The 11,822-nt window shown below is 38.2% G+C and overlaps 1 protein-coding gene across 1 annotated transcript in view; it reads right to left on the bottom strand.

Moving 5' to 3' along the window:
* Positions 1 to 11,822, bottom strand: part of LOC108687056 — a 57,291-nt gene that overhangs the window by 25,923 nt on the left and 19,546 nt on the right. The window lies entirely within an intron of this gene.

Raw genomic sequence — 11,822 nt, 5'->3', positions numbered from 1 at the left:
TATTATTATATTTTTCATCTGTAATAATATAAATAATATAAATCAGGAAAATTGTATTAGAAAATGAAAAAATTTTGCGTATCTTTATAAGTTCTGTGAGGTTTCCTTTATTCTTTTTAAATTTTATTTACACTAGAATAATATATGTTCTTGATGTATTCAATTTGTTTTAACAAATAGATTGATAGTATTTGCATTTGTCAAACATGACAAATTTCTCGCAAATTCCTGAGACATCCGAAAAGTGCAGGTACCTACATCTGTCAAACACGATATGTTTCTGAGACATGTATCTAAAGTGTCACGATGTTATCGATTCTTTTTTCAATATCAGGAACCATTCAATTCTCAAGCAAGGTAGGAAATTGTAGCTATCAATTTCTTGGAAAATTCTACTATTTTATCTGTTAGTGAGATAACGTTTCGATCGATTATGATAGTAGTTATTTTACATAGGATACACTACAGGCCTGTTTTTTGATACACATGAAACGTTACATCTGTTAAAAATACTTTGTTGTTTATCGATTCTTAACCCCTTTTTTTAAATAAATAAATAAATTTATCATATATCGCGAATAAAAATAAAAAGAGAGGATAAAATAAATTTATCGCGAAATAATTTCAACTAAACTCTTCATTTATATAAATATTTCAATCTAAAAATTAAAAAATATTTTAATATTTTTCTTAAATGTCTATTCTTGAAAGACAATCTTTATTGCTGCGTAGCAGAAAGTAACACAAGAATTTCCATAATGATAATCATACGTAAGTATGTATATAATCGCTAACAACTACGGAAAAATTGTGAAAAATTAAACGATTAAACGTAACAAATTAAACACTTCTCTCTAAATTAATGAGCACAAGTCAAGTATAATTACCATGTATAATTACCACGGGTTATTTCGTATAATCCGTAGTAATTATGATAATTACCTTTCTCGTCAATCATCACAGTATTGCATACATTACACTATGAATTTCCGTAATAATTACATATTTCATTTTTTTTCGCGCGATTATGAAGATTCACATAATCTTTAATATGATAACCTTACTATTGTTTGTATACGTGAACAGGAAGTTGTTATCCTTTATTTTCGACAGAATACTTCCACATGCGCAAAACTTCTTTACCGCATTCCATTCGTCTGTCAACATTTCGATGTCAATTCCTTCGAAGAGTTCTCGCACATAAATCATGCCTTCGTTCGTACCTGCTATAATCTCCAGCGTCGCCAGTACTTGTTCTAAGGAAATAGACTCGTCATCCCTTTACGACGTGTTAAGGAGCAAGGTAAACATCGGGTCCATCGTCCTCGTTGACGTTGAGCCGGTTCGAAGTCTTACCTCCCTCGACTTTTTACCTCAGTCCTGATTGCCGCACGTGACTTTCGATGTGTCGAGTCCATCTCCAGCAGTAGGAAGAGGATAGAGAGATAAGGTACCGCCCTCTTGGGATTTCGCCACCACGTGCGGTATACCCTTGAGAATAAAGGACCTCAGGTCCCAAAATCCGGGTCCCATAATCTGCACGCTGGGGTATGGTTGTATATTTATGCGACCAAGGCAAGTGGTTGTGCCAATATGGGGCCGGCAAGTGGTACGGAAATTAACCTTGAGGAGCATTCCCCTCCGGCTTACTCTCCCTGGTTACACCCCTTTTTTCCTCGCAAATATCTCGGTCGTCCTTGTTGGCCCGGAAGGTGAATAAGGGCCCCGGTCTGTACGGACTCGGGGCGGAGTAGCTACGGTATAAATCTCGATGCCCTAGACAAATGGAAAGAGATAGGAGGGGGGAGGGGATTCCTAACGGTGTGTTCTTGCTTGGAGTCCTGCGTGAGCATGCCACGAGGCCTCTCTTTGTTCTTCGAAGGACAACGCGCCGGGTGGTGTTCGACTTGTTTGCTTCGCAATCTTTAGATACTCGCACCGATGCAGTTTTCATGAGGTAATTCCGCTCGCGTTCAAGGTCGCACTACCGCAAAGAGTGTTCGTGTTAGGTCCGAACTGAAGAATGAGTTTGCAAGCGAGAAGCTACAAGAATAATCACCCAGCAGGAGATATGATCTTACTTCTTCCAAAGTGGTTCGGATCGATGGCGATGAAAATACGATTTAGATTAATAATTATACTGCGGATAAGTCTGGACAATGTAAGGCGAACGATAAAAAAAATTGAAAACAAAGAGAATAAAGATACAACAAAGTTGAAAAGACAAAAACAATTGGTTCATGATAGTTTTTCTTTCATTTCTACATATTAATATTGTTATAAATCATAAAATATATTTCAAAGCTACATCTTGCGCTTTAAAATTTCGTTTTCGTGATTTAAAACTATGTTAAATTTTTCTTCTCCGCGAGATTTTATGGTCAGTGATCACGAAAATCATGGAACTTTACTCGAAACCGAAGAGGAGCCAATCGAACATAAATCCTAATATCCCTTAGATTTAGATGAATAGATTTTAACGGTGCGTATACGATCTCTTCACAAGGCCAACTACAAGCTGCGTTCGCCTTTGTCCGGTGAGGACAAACGTACAGCAGAGCGGCAGTCAGTCATTTACGATTTTAAAGATTTAGCCGCGTAGAAAGACTCGCGTATATACCTGGGCTTCTCCCCCGAGAATTTTCAAGCCGGCTGCCAGGTATCCCGGATTATGTTCGCGTCTCCCTTTCGAAGATTTTCCCTCCGCATCTCTTCCGCGTCCTCCCTATCCCTTCGGCGCGTCATTGAGTTTTCAGCAAATAATGGTCCACTTGATTGTGGGTATCTTAAGTAAGGATGCGAGGGACATCTTCGTCATGGTACACGCTTCAGTCGTATCGTTTCACGATAGGGGAACACGAGATTCATTGTCGGGATTCGACACATCACATCGTGGAGAAAAGAAATATTGCGGCTAGAAGTGGCGCGCATTGTTTGCCCATCATTGTCGGAGGTTAATATTGAAGTGGTTTGTTGCCGGAATTTTTCGGGATCGCGCGGTTTAACAACAGATGTTCGCTGATGGGCGGAACTGTTCGCCCATGATGGTACATCATATCGCATACAAATAGTGGAACCGAGTGGCCGAGATTATTGTTTTTATAACTTACAGCTACAATCAAATCATTTGTTATAGGGAGCAAATTCTGGCAAGATTTTAGTAAATTTTTTTATTTAAGACAAATAATTTTTTATTTTTACAGTCATTAGGGGGTAAAATTTCGCGAATTTATAATAAACACAATTACTCGTAAAACTTTGTTAAAATGTTTGAATCTAAAAAATCCATCAGTGATTTCATGATATTTTTTTCGTATGATATTTATAGATAGAGCTCCGAAAAGGTGCACGTCGAGTCTGTGGATGAACTGCATCATCAATCATGAGGATCTTCGTCGATCGCGCAAGGTGCAATTATGGATATCCAGAAACGGGTGGCGGCCTCCGAAATACAAAGAATCCATTTCTGCACCCTTCTTCGCGTCTCGCGCGAGCATCTTTCTTCTCGCCGGTCGTCCCCTTTCTCCCGCGTCTCTCTCGCGTCTCTCCCGCGTCTCTCTTGCCCGTCTCTCCTTCCCTTCGTTCTTCGCCCTCAAGAATCGACCTACGGCTGTTCCTTCGGAAACCATATATTTTTCGTTTCACAGTTCGCGGCGCCGTTGAATGCCCTGCCTCCATTCAGACGAGGGTGCATCTCCGTAGCAGCCGCCAGGTATAAATTCTGGCGTTGGCTACGCGCGTTCGATGGGGTGGGTGGGAAGGTAGGGCAGGGAGAAAAGAGGAGGAGAAAGATCGGTCTCATGGTAATCGATTACCTCCCCCGTATCCCCAGAATCCCATATAGTGACCGGCCCCATGGTCCGAAGATTGAACCTTCGATAACCGGTGCTCCTCTCTCGTTCTCCTCTCTTTACCATCTTCTTCTCCCTTTTTCTCCTCCTTCATCTCTTCTCTTGCCAACTCTCACGAGTCGGTCGACGCTCTCGTCTATTTTCTCGCATCGCGCGACGAAGGATATAATTCCCGACTCTCAGAAACTGTTACTAATTAAGCACGTTGCTTTGGCACTTACTTATAAAAGCATCTTCTTATGCGCCACGATCTATACGGCATAGATTGAGCTACATGGCATGCCTCGAGATAATGAAGAAGGAAGCAAATCAGAAGGAGAAACTATATAACATAATAAATTTGTAAAATATATACAATAATTGATGTCGCTGTTAATCGTGATTAGAGTTCCGGGTCATATCATCGGTGATTTTAAAGAAACTTTATTCAAGATTTTATGGCATAAATTTATGCTAATTAAATCACAAAACGACCTTTCTGCAGCGCTTACTGCTGGCGAAATGCTATATGAAGATGCGAACGTGCAGGACGGGGTCCTTCAAGGCGCCATTAAAACGTGCCATTAATTACACTCCACATTGAAATGCGTACTATGCGCGTACTATGTAAGCGTGCAAGACACGCAAGATATAATTGAGTCGGGCGCATCTTTGGCCACGTATATACGTTCATACGCACGTACACTCGCACGCACGGCGATGTGACGACCATCAGACGAACAGCGTAACTCGATATATTCCTAGTTCTAAGTTCTAATTATAATTCTGTGCGCAAAACAACTAATTGAGAAAACGATGCCACTGACATCACTTCACGAATTCCATGTTGCACCTTCGTGCTCGATCACCGTTATCATTTATCATTTGTTTCCGTACACTGTTAAACCTAGTGTCAAATTTATGTGAGTTGCCATTGCTCCTACTAAATATATTATCATTTTTCACTAAAATAGTAATTAAATTTGATATATCGTGTCAATTTGACTATATAGTATTAAATTAACACTGTAGTGTTAAGTACAATCATTGCTTTAGTATAATATAATTGAGTAGAAGCAGAGAGACTCTTATTAAGTTAAATTTGACATTATAGATTTAATATATATTTATATAAACGTGGTTTACGAGTAAACAAGCAAATACTGTAAATACATCATGCTTTGGTGTTAGCCGACGAGGCAATTAGATTTGATCCTCCCTTATCTTCTTCTCGAAAGTACTCATGATAAAGTAAAAATATGGTTATCGTAAGCCACGCGTAACTTGATATTAGATCAACATCTCTTTCATCTACCGATTCGTTTCCAACTACCAGCCATTTCAACTACTTCAACAGATAATTCAATAACTTATGGTGTAATCAGCGACAACGTAGTCAAAGATAGCTTAATTTTAAACTCAATTCTCGCTTATATGACAGTATAAAAGTCGAAAAATTAAAAATATTTATAGTTTAACATAAAATTGTATTATATTACAGAAATAATTTATATAATAAAATGTTAAATTATTTACACCCACGTCCGTCTTGGAACTATAAATTTTATCAGCAGATTGTCCTTCTCAGAAAGAATTTGTCTCTTTCGCAGTATGATAAGGTTCGACTAGAAAAACTGAGTGATATTCTTATCGCAAGGGATACTTGGAAAGGAATATTTGTGAGTAGTCAAGAAATGAATATATTGTATATAAGTAAAATATATATATTTTATTTATTAAATGTATTCATTAATTTCAGATGATTATTAAAAGCCAAATTGTAATAATAAAATACATGCAAAATTAGATTTGAAGTTCTTTAAAACAGCACATGTAAAGATTAAAAGGTTAGTTAATATTATGAATTGTAATAAACTAAAATTTTATGTTAAAAAATATATATACAAAACCCAAAAAATATATAATAGAAGCGTAAATAAATGTAAAGCATAAAAAATATATACAGCAAAAAAAGAATAGAAATAAAATATACAGAATGAGTAATGCGAAATTAAGTGAATACAGGCGTATATGAGAAATAAATTTTGTTTTAAGACTTCCAGAACACGCGATATAAAATCTACGACGTTGCTGCTGGTACATGGAAAAAGCGGGCGTCTCTTTCAGAGAATCGTGTTACAAAATACCTATCACAGTCGTGTTTTTCGGTTGGCCAATATTTACAGCAAATTGAAATCATGGAATTGGAGATAGGGACAGAAACGATCGAGATGGTGTCTTTTTCGGAAGACACAGTCATAGGCTGTGCACAATCACAGCGCATAACGCAAGAAGGACGATATACCGCCTGGGTGCATAGTGGGGTGCAGCTGTCTCTTCTGCAGCCGGGAAGCCACATCTGCCGATCTTCCTTCCCACCCTGTGCGTCATCCTTGATCACATCGGTCTCTCTTCGGTCATCCTCGTTTCGAGCCCGCGGCGCATTACGCGGCACATTTTCTCCAAGATGCATTCTCTTGTAGGATCGTAGCACCGAAAAAGACCGGCTCGATCTTCTTTCCCGGGACCACGTTCAGGGAACATACCGCGCCCCAATGTAATAACATCCCTCACACGTATAATATCTGCACGTAATATACGAAATATTTTCGTGAATATAGCGGGTGATCATACGGTGCACTCAAACATCCCTTCGAATATTAAATGCGAAAAAAATGTTGAGAAAAAATGATAACGTGTAATGGACGTAATATTACAATATGTTAATTTTACAACTTTTAGAGTAAATTGTCACACTAAAGACAGATATCTCACTCTTAAAAATTGAAAATTGAGCCAAGATTGATTCAATTTTCACTCTTTAAGAAAAAGAACTAGTATTCCATTTTTTTTTTAAATGGATAATTAAATTTAAAAAACCTAGTGTTCCATTTTTTTCACTCTTTAAGAAAAAGATTAATGTTTCAATAAATTGTTAAACTGTACAGTAAATAATAATATCAATTAATGCAATATTAATGCAATTATTGAGGGAGCTAATCAGTTTATTGAAATACTAATCAATTCTTTTTTCAAAGGGTAGAGAGAGAGAGATTTCATTCCAAAGAATTTAGAAAGAAGATTCATACATAACTATCTGGAGTTTACTAATAATTAAAATAGTATCACATAGCAAAAAACATGGCGATAAACATGTGTTAAGGGAATGTGTGAAATGAAAATAAACACACACGCATACAGAGAGAGAGAGAGAGAGAGAGAAAGAGAGAGAGAGAGAGAGAAGCAATATAATTGAATAGTGAACGCTATTGATATAATATCGTTACATATTGCATCGGTGATACAAGCCACTTTGTTATTGTATTTCAAAGAAGAAATGAGATCAGAGCAATACGTTACAACGGGAATCATAATTGAGCGATAGCCATTAGAGGCTGATGCAAGAGGCGCATAAGACTTATTACACGCCTGTTGAATTTAATCGAATATATGTTTCACGATCAAATCACATTCAGAGCTATTTCTCCAGTCGGTGTTATTTCTCTTAAGATAAACCTTTTCATTCGTCTCTTATGTACTCCGATGTAAGAAATGAGTCGCGCTCGGTATACATTTTGCGAGATGAATAAACAAGCAATAGTCGTGAATCATACTTCATATTCTGAATGCGAAAATATAGTCTCTCTCCCTTTTCCCCAACAGGTTCCCTTATATTAATCCGCCATGATGTGGTACGAAGAGGGCATGCGGAGTCGATCCACAGACGTTTGTTCATCGTCTCGAGGATAGTTCATCGAGAGCAAAATGTTTGCTAGACGACGAAGAGGAGAAGAGGATTCTGCGGGAGCTGCTCCTTGTTTACCTTTCGCTTAAGTACACGTTAGTACACGGTATTCGGCGAGTTCGCGGACGAGAGACCGGTACCATTCACTGGCATTGTATCGAAGTTTAAGCTTCATTCAGTGAAACGTAAACCCCCCCCCCCCCCCCCCTTACCAGTCTCCATTCAAGAAATGCGAATGTAAGTCGCAGCCGCCGCGAAATACTTCAGCTGCACGAAAATCCCAGGGCTGCCGGTGCAGATGTAAACATGCTGGAGTCTTTGAGGCAGCTCATTCGCATCTCTCCCCGTGTTCAAGATTTTATATAAAGGAATGAATAGTGCGGCGCACGACAAATGCGCCACTCCAGAATGATCCCTCGGACAAACGTGCATCATGATGCGTAAGACGGAGAGATTTTCGGCTTTTCGACTATTGTACACGAGAGAAGAATCGTCTTCTTAACACGTGTTTCTTGCAGAGAATGTTAACGAGTTTATTTCTTAACTTGTAGTTCTTAATTTTTCAAGATTTACTTTATATATTATAGAGATTGAAATTAAGATTGAATTTGATCAATCAAAATTTACTGAACTTAATATTGATTTTCTTTCTCCTGATTGGTTAATTTCAATCTCAATCTCAATCTCTAGTCCAGAGAGTCATAAATTTCTCATCTAAAAATTCCGTAACTTTTTCCTAATTTCCAGACAAAATTTAATGTTTTTTCCTGACTTTCAATAATATTTTAAAGTTTTTAAATTTGGAAATTGTTAAATATTTTGTTGAGAGATTATAACATAGTAATGTAAATTATTTTACTCGCTGACACTGCTTGCATTTTTAATTATTAAGTTGGTACACTGAGAGAAAAAAAGCTGCCAGAATTGCATAAGTGATGTATATATTAAACTTCTTTAAAACTAAGAATTTTAATTTTCCAGAAAATTTCCTGACCATTTTTAATTTCCCCGACAATTCTTTTATTTCCCTGATTTCCAGTTTTGTAACAGTCCTGTAGTCCGACGGACATTACAATGTTGAAAATTAAGATAGGAAATTTTTAGCACACTAAATTATTGTCGTGTATTGAATTTTCGTTTTAAGACGTAATGAATTCTAAACCTTATCGAGAAATTCATATTATTAACAGATCATTAAGTCATCTAGGCGTATGGAAAATTACTTCACTCATGAAAATCTAATGTGTATCTATACATTCATTCACATTAGTTTTTGATATTCCCTGTCATTATTGATAAATTGATGCGTAGATTCTCAAGCGATACGTGGGAGGATATTTATCCCGCTATGCAGTGAAGATACGAGGAAGGAGAAAAGGAAGTTACGGCGAAGTTACCACCTCGGGGTAAGAACGTATTATATTAGAGAAGCAGTCATTTTATACATCGGTTTAGAAAGATATTGCGCGAGTTGTATTGCGGCGAGAGAAAGAGAGAGAGAGAGAGAGAGAGAGAGAGAGAGAGAGAGAGAGAATGAACGGAAAATCGTTCCTCACTCGATAACATACACATATGATGGGAAATTACCGCCAATTCTCGATAAGTTATCGACAATTTTAGAAGAATGCCGTCGGGAAGTAACGCCACGTCGCGCGTTCGTATCGAGTAAAACCGACAATTTGCCAGGCATTAAAGGCAACTGCATGCCGGCGTCGGGCAGTTACAGATCGAAACTGCGAGCTCTTCCGGTCTCGACGAGAAGAAGGAGACGAGATATCGAATCCGAGGCATCGACAAATTAACGGCATTTCTCTCGCCGGATCGTATCTCTGAGATGGACGACGCTGAGTCTTCCAAATTTCGTCAGCTCAAGCGCGCGCGCTCGAGCGCGAGAGGAAGTTATTAAGGCAACACGCGGTGTTACATTAGGCAGATAAATGGTGAGATAGAGGAGAATTAAATTACAGCGCTCTACGCGGCATTAAAACTATTCGTACCCGGCCTGTGGAAAAACAGAGAGGAGCAAATTACAGACGGCCGTCTCCTGTAATAAGCCGACGCAACGTGTGGACGTTACTGCGGCGCTCGCCGCCGTTAATCGCGTCATTCGATTAGTAGTTTGATCGTCGCATAAATCCTGCCGAAAGCGTAGCGGCACGTGAAAATCACGGCTTGACGCCACTGTAATCTCTCTGATTGGATTAATTTTCGATCTCAAAGATACGGACGAATGTAATTTATGCCTTGCCGTTGCGATTTATCACGTGTAACATTCAAAATTGCAGCGCATGGATTTATATCGGTTACAATTCTTATGCCAGATATCGTTGATATCGAGAACGTGAAGATTCATGAAGAAATTTTGAAATTTCGGGCGATTCGTGGAACAAAATCAGCGGTTGAGAAGCGAAGCTGAAAGGTAGGGGGCCACAAAACTTGGAGACTTAATCTAAACTAGCCGGACAGGTTCTCCCAGAGGCCTGTCCGTAATTAAATATTTCAAATGATCGTTGGCTGCATCTTGAGGGTTTCTCCATCCCTTGATGGCGACCTGCAAGAAAGAAGTGCTTCCAACACGGTAGACCATTCACGATCGCCCTGAAGGGAACAATCCGCTCGATTCGTGCAAGAACGTAACCCGATTCCGTCATACTCACAAGGCCTTTTAGGGCCTTTTTATGCGCTATTTGCCTAAATGAAGAAAATCGAAAGGAAATTAATATCGAGATGCTTGTCAGATTGATTTGCTTTTGTCAGAATACATGTATATAAAGCATATAATACATATAAAGCATTAAATGATCACATCGAATTAAAACAATAATGAAGTTATCTTTAAATAATAAGAACAAAAACTATTCACCAATTCCAGAAAAAGTAAAACAATTCTAAAATATCTTTATTATAATTTTTGATTATTATGTGATGTTACATTTTAATCTGTAGATAACTGTAGTATATTATCTTATTCTGAAAAAGAAAAATAAAAAGATTTCCCAAAAGTTTCTTAAAGTTCATTATTTTTACATTCCTCTATTTTATAAAGGTATAAATAATATAAATGTAACTTTATTCATACTAATAAAAAATAAAACTAACAAAAATAAAATTTGTTTGGGATGTTTTGAACATTTTATCTTCATTAGAAAGAGTCTGATTGCATTTATTGGAATTCTGATTGAAAATGGATGAAAATGGAATTGAAATGGACAGATCAGAACTTTGGTTGAATCTATTAATTCTAGTTGAACCAGAATTCTGATTGATGTGATCAGAATCTTCGTTCATTTTCAACCAGAAATTTTTCTCTGTGTACTTCGAAATTCTTATTTAAAAATTAATTATGTATATACATACGACTCGAGCAGTTTAATAATAGAAGGATTATCTACGTTGTTTTGTGATTCAGAGCTACGAACGAAAAATACGAGGAACCGCTTATCATGCAATAATAATACGATGCATAAAAGTTTAAGAATAAGTTTCTCACGCGTATCCGACCAGATGCTTGTTATCCCGAGGATGCTGTAGTACGCAGTAATTCATCTCGGAGCGAATCCGACGAACGGCAAGCTGGCGATGCTCTATCAGCATTAGCGGAAGTCAAACAACGTACAGATATCGAGACTGTTTGGTCTAATGTTACACGAAGGATGGGTTCAAGTAATTCGAACCCTGGATCTAAGAGCCACCGAGGCCACAGCGCGACTCAGTACATCGACTAATCACCGTGAGAAGAGCTCTCTTACCTCCGCGGAAGCGCTTAATTACCATCGGCTTTCTCCTGATAACGCGCCCGGGGAACTTCGACCTCTTCGTACCTAGAGATACGAAACGGAGTCGGGTATATCTAGATAGAATCGTAGCAGGCGGCGATCCGTATCGCCATCCGACGTGGAAGACAATTGGAAACGAGATTTCGTAACGGCGACATAAACGTAAAAGTAAACGACGCCACGACGAGACATGAACTGTCGAGAAATTCCATTCTTATTCGCTCTCTAATCCTGGAGGAAAAAGGGGGATTGGCAATGTTACCATTGAATGAAAATTTTAATTCTTCACAAATTCTCTTCGCGGCGATCTTCCGTAAACTTAAACGAAAAACTCTTTCATTCGTACTGCGAAAAACAACGCGATTTAATGCGACGATTTAACGTTGTGAGTTTTGTTGCTGAGGAAAGACGGTGATAAACGATACGACGTTTCTTTCAGCGAATTATATAAAGTACGCTACTTCACAAAGA

The sequence above is a fragment of the Atta colombica genome, unplaced genomic scaffold (genome assembly GCF_001594045.1).
Source record: "Atta colombica isolate Treedump-2 unplaced genomic scaffold, Acol1.0 scaffold198, whole genome shotgun sequence".
NCBI lineage: Eukaryota > Metazoa > Arthropoda > Insecta > Hymenoptera > Formicidae > Atta > Atta colombica.
The sequence above is the reverse complement of the archived record's forward strand: the minus strand, read 5'-3'. Positions and strand labels throughout refer to the sequence as shown.